Here is a 6,707-nt window from a genome sequence, read left to right as displayed (position 1 = left end):
CTTCTCCTCCCCATAGGCCCAGGGTAAGCAATTTAGAAGTGATGAGAAATGGAAATCAAAGAACCATATGCCTAAAACCCCAATGTAGAGCTCTCTGATCCTAGCCCAAGCCGATGGTTTAGGCTCAACTCAAAATGAGGTCTCTCCTTTTCCACAAATTCATCTTACAACTTGGCATCTTCCATCCCTCAAGCTAGCTAGCCTTGTGGGATAAGAGACCAAAGTAAAAAATAGCCCAAATGGTGACCTGAAATCTGACCTAGCAATGCCTGAGAAAGGAGCGGTCCGAGGAGAGGTGGGGGAGAGCTGGGGAGAGTGACCAAGGCTTTTCAATCACCAATGCTTCCTGGTCATGGGCTTGACCATCAGAGTCCTCAGAAAGCAAGTTTAAGGAGTCGCTACAAAAAACATGTGAGAAAAAACCATTAGGAAGCCAAAAGTAATGTGGAATAAATGAATACAGGATTCCAGTACCACAATCCAAAAAAGAACAAAAATGCTAATCAGAACTTAAAGAAATATTAATTCTGCTCCCTGGCAATATTAAAACACAGAGGAGTGGCAATTTCCTGGAACACATCCATTTCTGTAATTACTTAGCTGACTAATCCAACAAAGTCACATTTACTAAACTCCAAGCCCACAACTAAGGATTTTTTTTTCTTTTGGGAAAAGAAACATTTGAAAGTACTTGATGCAGTTGTTTTATGTAGATTTATTAGAAAGCTTATGGAATGGAATGTAACTGCTATAGTTTTAGTAAATAATAAAATTATACTACAGTCTCTTAAAATAAAGTGATGTGATTCATAGTTCTTCAAATTATAGGTAGCCCCCGACTTACGGTGGTTTGACTTACTTTTTTTTTTTTTTTTTAACTTTACAATGGTGTAAAAGTGATACATATTCTGTAGAAACCACACTTCCAATTTTGATTTTGATCTCTTCTGAGGCTAGTAACATACAGTACGATACTCCCTTGTGATGCTGGGCAGCCCCGGCCCCCAGGCAGCCCCTGCCCCCAGTCAACCCTGCCATCATTGTGGGGGTGAGGTGTAAACACCCTCACAAAATCTTGCTGTACCCATACCACCATTCTGTTTTTCACTTTCAGCACAGTATTCAATAAATCACATGACACATCCAACACGCTGTTAACAAACAGGCTTGGTGTTAGAGGACATTGCCCAACTGTAGGCCAGTCTGAGTTTCTGAGCAGGTTTAAGGCAGGTGAGGCTAAGCCATGATACTAAGGAGATTAGGTGCCCTTAAATTCGTTTTTCACTTTTGCTGGGTTTATCAGGACTTAACCCTATCATAAGTTGAGGAAGATCCGGATAATATTCACTACGCATTTTACTCAGAAAGGAAGAAAAAAAAATCCAACTGAGGCATGGTGTTCAAAGTTCTTCATGGCCACAAAACTTTTTCAAAAAAAAAAGCTGTATTTCACACAGATATTATCTACATAAATACAGAGAAAAGCAGATCTGCTCCGGGGATGTGCTGGTAAATGTTTAACAAGGAGCTCTCCAAGAAACACAGATGTGGAGGTTCACTGCTTTCTGTAGTATAAATGCTCCCACCTTGGCCATCACCAAATGAAGGCTTGGAAGAGATACACCAAATCTGCACCTGTGGGCTGCGAGCCTCAGATGCCCCTACACTAGCTCCCCTCCCCACCATCTCCCCACTCAGTCCCCTCTCCCTTAACACCCAAGGGTACAGTTTGAGAACTCTTAGTGAGATAACTTTAAACAGGGAAGCTTTTTGATGGTTATCCCAAAGATTGCTAAACTGCCTCCTAGCAGTACTTAGAAATCCAGTTTCCCTTGCCTTATCTTATAATTTAATGAGAGCTCTAAAAATACACAGCAGAAAGTTAGTAACCCCCAATACACAACTCCCTCCTTGATTTAAATAACCTTTGACTCTCATCATGGACATTCCTAGTATATACTTTATATACATTTTGTCTCAAATTTAGCACTGTATGGAATTCTAAAGAGGACACACAAAAATTTGCTCTTAAAATTCTAAAGGTCAGAGGCGCAGATGTTATCCAACTCCCACTTTCCCTCCCTCTCCTTTTCCTTATCTTTTGCTCTCAAGGTCTCTCAAACCGCCCCCTCCTCCCTCTCCTTCCCTATCTCTTTTCTAAAGTTCTAGTACGATTGGAGCTGGTCTGCCTAGTTGAATGAGGAATTCGTACAGAAGTGGAGCACATTGCAATCCCTTACCTTCCCAGCCTTAGACCTGAAGGATGTGGATCTTTTGAGTTGGGGGAGTCTAGAGAGAAGGCCAGAAGCAAATGACCCTTCTGGTCATTCTGTCTCAGAATGCCCAGGGAGTCACAACCCTCAGCTACGTCACACCAGAGAAACACCCAGTTAGAGAATGCCAGGGGAGACAGTGCCCTGCGGACAGAAGCGTGGAAGGAAGAACTGGTTTGGGATCCCAGTTCATGTCACACTTCTTAGCAAAACCCACGTTTTATCCCCTCTTTTTATGGGTTTGCTCTCTTGTTAGCAAATAACCCACTCCATTTTTTTCTTCTTTTTACGGCTTTCTCTAGCCACCTTACTTATTTTTTAAAATTCTGTTGGATTCTGCTATCAGCCAACAAGAAATAAACATTTCCTCAGACATGGTAGGAATCTACAGTGAAATCTGCAGTTTCTTATGGGCAGGTCAAGTTAATCTAAAAAAGGGCCGGGATGGGGGGGTTGGAGCCTGATCTCCAAAATGAAGTCAAGTCAGGAGCCTTCTCAGGCTGTCCTTCCCAGACTATAGCTTGGCTGGGAAGCTGGGCCAGTTCAGTATTCCACACACGTTTATAATGCTCCTACTATGTGCTGGGCACTTGCTAGGTGTGGAGGCTCTGGAAATCAGTTCTACTTTTCAAGAGCCCCAGGTTGCCCTCATTTTATTGCTATTGTTATTTTTTGCAGAGTCAGGGAGCTGGGTGATCTATTCTCATTCTAGACAGCATTTAAATAAATGCCTGGCATTCACGCACAGACTTATCTGAGACTCTAAGCAAACAGCTCCCAGAGGGGCTGCACCACCAAGTCAGGGAGGGAGGGACGGTGACTTGGGGAAGGAATGTGAAGAGTAACAGGTCCTCTGGATCAGACCAGGCAGCTTGAGGGCTTTGGGAGAGGAGTTTGTGAAGGATGAAAGACTTTCAGGAGAAATCATAGGAGAGGATCTAAAATATATGAATTTAGGAGAGAAGACCTCCAGGAAGGAGCAAGGTTGGAGACAACAGAGAGAATACCTCCTAAAGGGAAGCTCACCACAGGGAACCTGCTCAGACGGGAAACCCTCCTAACCGGGAAATACCCAAGAGATTCCAGCACCCAGAGCTCTGGATGCACAGCCCACGCGCCAGTCACGTGGCTAGGGGAAGAACAGAGTCGATGCTGAAGGGCAAGTCGGGTGAATGAGAGCAAAGCCAGGACTCGGTCCACTTCTCCAGAAACCAGAAGGCCAAAGAGACAATTCATCCTAATCGGGGGCATAGAAGGATGATAGGATAACTAGCATAGGCTGGCCCAGGGAAGGAGCTAGATGAGCTAACATTCAGTGTGTGCCAAGCACTGTTCTAAGTACTTTCGTGTATTTTCGTTCATTTAAACATCAACGATAGCTCTGTGAGATGGGTGTTACTATTATACCCATGCTACAAATGAGAAAATTGAGAAATGGGATGTTTACTTCTGCACAGCTAATAAGTAATATAGTCAGGGTTCAAGACCAGGTAGTGTTGCTCTGTGGTTACAGAACCCACACCTTCGATTCCATGCCAGAGTACTAGAAAAGAACAACTGAGCAAAACTGGGCATATTTTCAAGTGAGTAACATGAGATTGGGTTTTTAGAACTTCCTTCCTTCATCACTAAATTGTGTCCCAAAATTCTTTTATGTCATAGTGAAGGTATTTGTTCCCATGACATTCTGAGTACACTGTACAAGAAACAAGCATTCAGCAAATATAAATTGATCCCTTCTCTATTCCAGGCACTAGAGTAAATGATAGAAGTTTCCTGCTTTCGTAGCATTTACACTCAAGTGTGAGAACTCAGTGGTCATAGGTTATTACTGGAGAAAGCAAGATAGAGAAAAAAGTTAAAAAAAAAAAAAAAAAAAAGAATTGGGGGTACCTGACTGGCTCAGTCAGTAGAGCAACTGACTCTTGATCTAAGGGTGGTGAGTTTGAGGCCCACAGTAGGTGCCAGAGATCACTTAAAAGATAATTTAAACTTTAATATAAAATACTGATTCCATATTATGTACGAAAAACTTCACACGTAATTGCACTGTTCCCACATTAACTCTACCTATCATACAAAGAAAATGAGGCACTGAAAAGTTAAATATATTGGCCATAGTCTTAGAATTCAGGGATTCAAATCTAGATTTCTCTGTGATGAAAATCTACGTTCCCTCTTTGACTCTACACTGAAATAAAGAAGTCTCAGGAAGAGGCACCTGGCTGCCTCAGTTGGAAGGGCATGTCTCTTGATCTCAGGGTTGTGAGTTTGAGCCCCACGTTGGGTAGAGATACTAAAAAATGAATAAACCTACAAAAAAAGAAAGAAAGAAAGAAAGAACAGAAGAAGAAGACATCCGTGAAAAGAATGAAAGTTAGTGGGGCACCTGTGTAGCTCAGTCAGTTAATCAATTGCCCTTGGCTCAGGTCATGATCCCAGGGTCTTGCCATTGAGCTCCATATCCCACGTAGGGCTCTCTGCTCAGTGGAGAGCCTGCTTCTCCCTCTGCCTGCCACTCCCCCCGCTTGTGCTCTCTTACAACTTCTCTCTGTCAAATAAATAAATAAATATTAAGAAAAAAAAAAGAATGAAAATCAGTGATAGCTGAACCTCTGTGGACTTTCTAAATCATAATCACAAATGTTGAGCTTTAATACGTGAATTTTTAGTAAAACCCATGTGTATATTAGACAGGGGGTGGATTTGAAAGCAGGGGAATGTTGGATTAAAGGCCTGCTTGTTCTGAAATTGAAATTTTATAGGAAATATCTTGAGTTTAATGATGATAAATACTTAGCCTTTAATTAGCTCCTCTTTTAAGGGTGTTTGAGGATAATGGCATTCTCGGGGCAGCCTTAAGATGTGGTGAGAAACTTTACCTAATTCCTAGTGTAGGGGGTAGAATAAAGTCCCTTTAATAACTTAAACTACTTTGCATTTCTGTTAGAAAGCTCCTAGTGGCAAGCTGATCTAAACACTCTGTACCTCCAGGGGATGGTGGAAAAGCTTGCCTCTTGAGAAAAGCTGTGGTCCTAGTTCAAATTTTGGACCCCCCCCCCCTGCCATTTTGTCCTGTTTTGGTGGAAATACAAAGTAACCCAAGGCAAGTAAAGGTAGTACTATCCTCAAAATTAATTTGTTCTGTTTACACACACACACACAGTGATCGAGTGGCCCTATGAAAGCATGTCCTCAAGAAAGTGAAAGGGAAAATAAAACAGGACCAATGCAGTAACAAGCAAAGAGGAATACAGGGGCATCTGGGTGGCTCAGTTGTTAAGCGTCTGTCTGCCTTTGCCTCAGGCATTAAGCCCTACACCCCATACAGGGCTCACTGCTCAGCGGGAAGCCTGCTTCTCCTTCTCCCACTCCCCCTGCTCGTATTCCCTCTCTCGGTCAAATAAATAAAATCTTTTTTTTTTTTTTTAAAGAGGGATACAAATGATATAATGAAATCTTCATGAGGATCCCCATGACTGTCCTTCTCTAGGGGATCCTCTAAGCAAGTGCCACTTTGTAACAGGCTTTATTTCTTTGGTCACAAGAGCATCTCATAAAATAATAAAAAAGAAGAGTTAGCTGTTACCACTTTGATGACTGGATCATCTGGGGAATTTTGAAAACTCTTGATGCCCAGGTTTGATCACCAATGATTACAACTGTATTGGTCTGGGGAACAGCCTGGACATCAAGACTTAATTTTCAAAGTTTCCCATCTGATTCTAATGTGCAGCCAATGTTCAAAATCATCACCGTGAGGTTTGAAACATAAGGCGTGATTGTTTTTCATCTAACCGTTTAAAAATAATTGGTGTGTTGTGTCTAGACAGGGCAGCCCCCGAATTCCTGACCACCCATGGATAAGAATCTAGACTATACCCCATTAACCGCTTTTATGGCCACCCTTCCAGAGGGGACATGGCAATAGGACACATGACTGAGCCATGCACTTCTGCTGGCCTGCTAAGCCCAAGTAGCAGAACCGTCATTCTTCTGACATGATAAGGGAAGTTAGTTTCTAGGAAGGCAGAACCACCCCCCAAACCTTCCTCTCCACATGTCTCTGCTATCATTGTACACAGATCCTGCCTGGAAAAAGCCGAGAAGCTCTAACCCTTAGATGTGGAGGCATCTATTTCCCAGGTGTAGGACCTTGGTAAAGTTTCATGTTAAATGACCAGGGAAAGAGTAAACATTGTACTCTATTGGCCTAAAGGATATTAACCACTTCTGTATCTACTGACAAACTCATGTCAGTATTCCTCATATGTATATGTGTGTATATACATAATACTTATTAATACTGATATTTATTGATAAAAATATGTTCTTCAAAATATCCTCTGAATTAATCTTACTCTTACTGGTTCCCTCATCAGTTAATGAGCTGATGAAATTTTGATACATCTTCCTTATATATTTGCATGAAAA

This window comes from Mustela lutreola, chromosome 3 (genome assembly GCF_030435805.1).
Source record: "Mustela lutreola isolate mMusLut2 chromosome 3, mMusLut2.pri, whole genome shotgun sequence".
Classification (NCBI taxonomy): Eukaryota; Metazoa; Chordata; class Mammalia; order Carnivora; family Mustelidae; genus Mustela; species Mustela lutreola.
Note: the sequence above shows the minus strand (reverse complement) of the source record.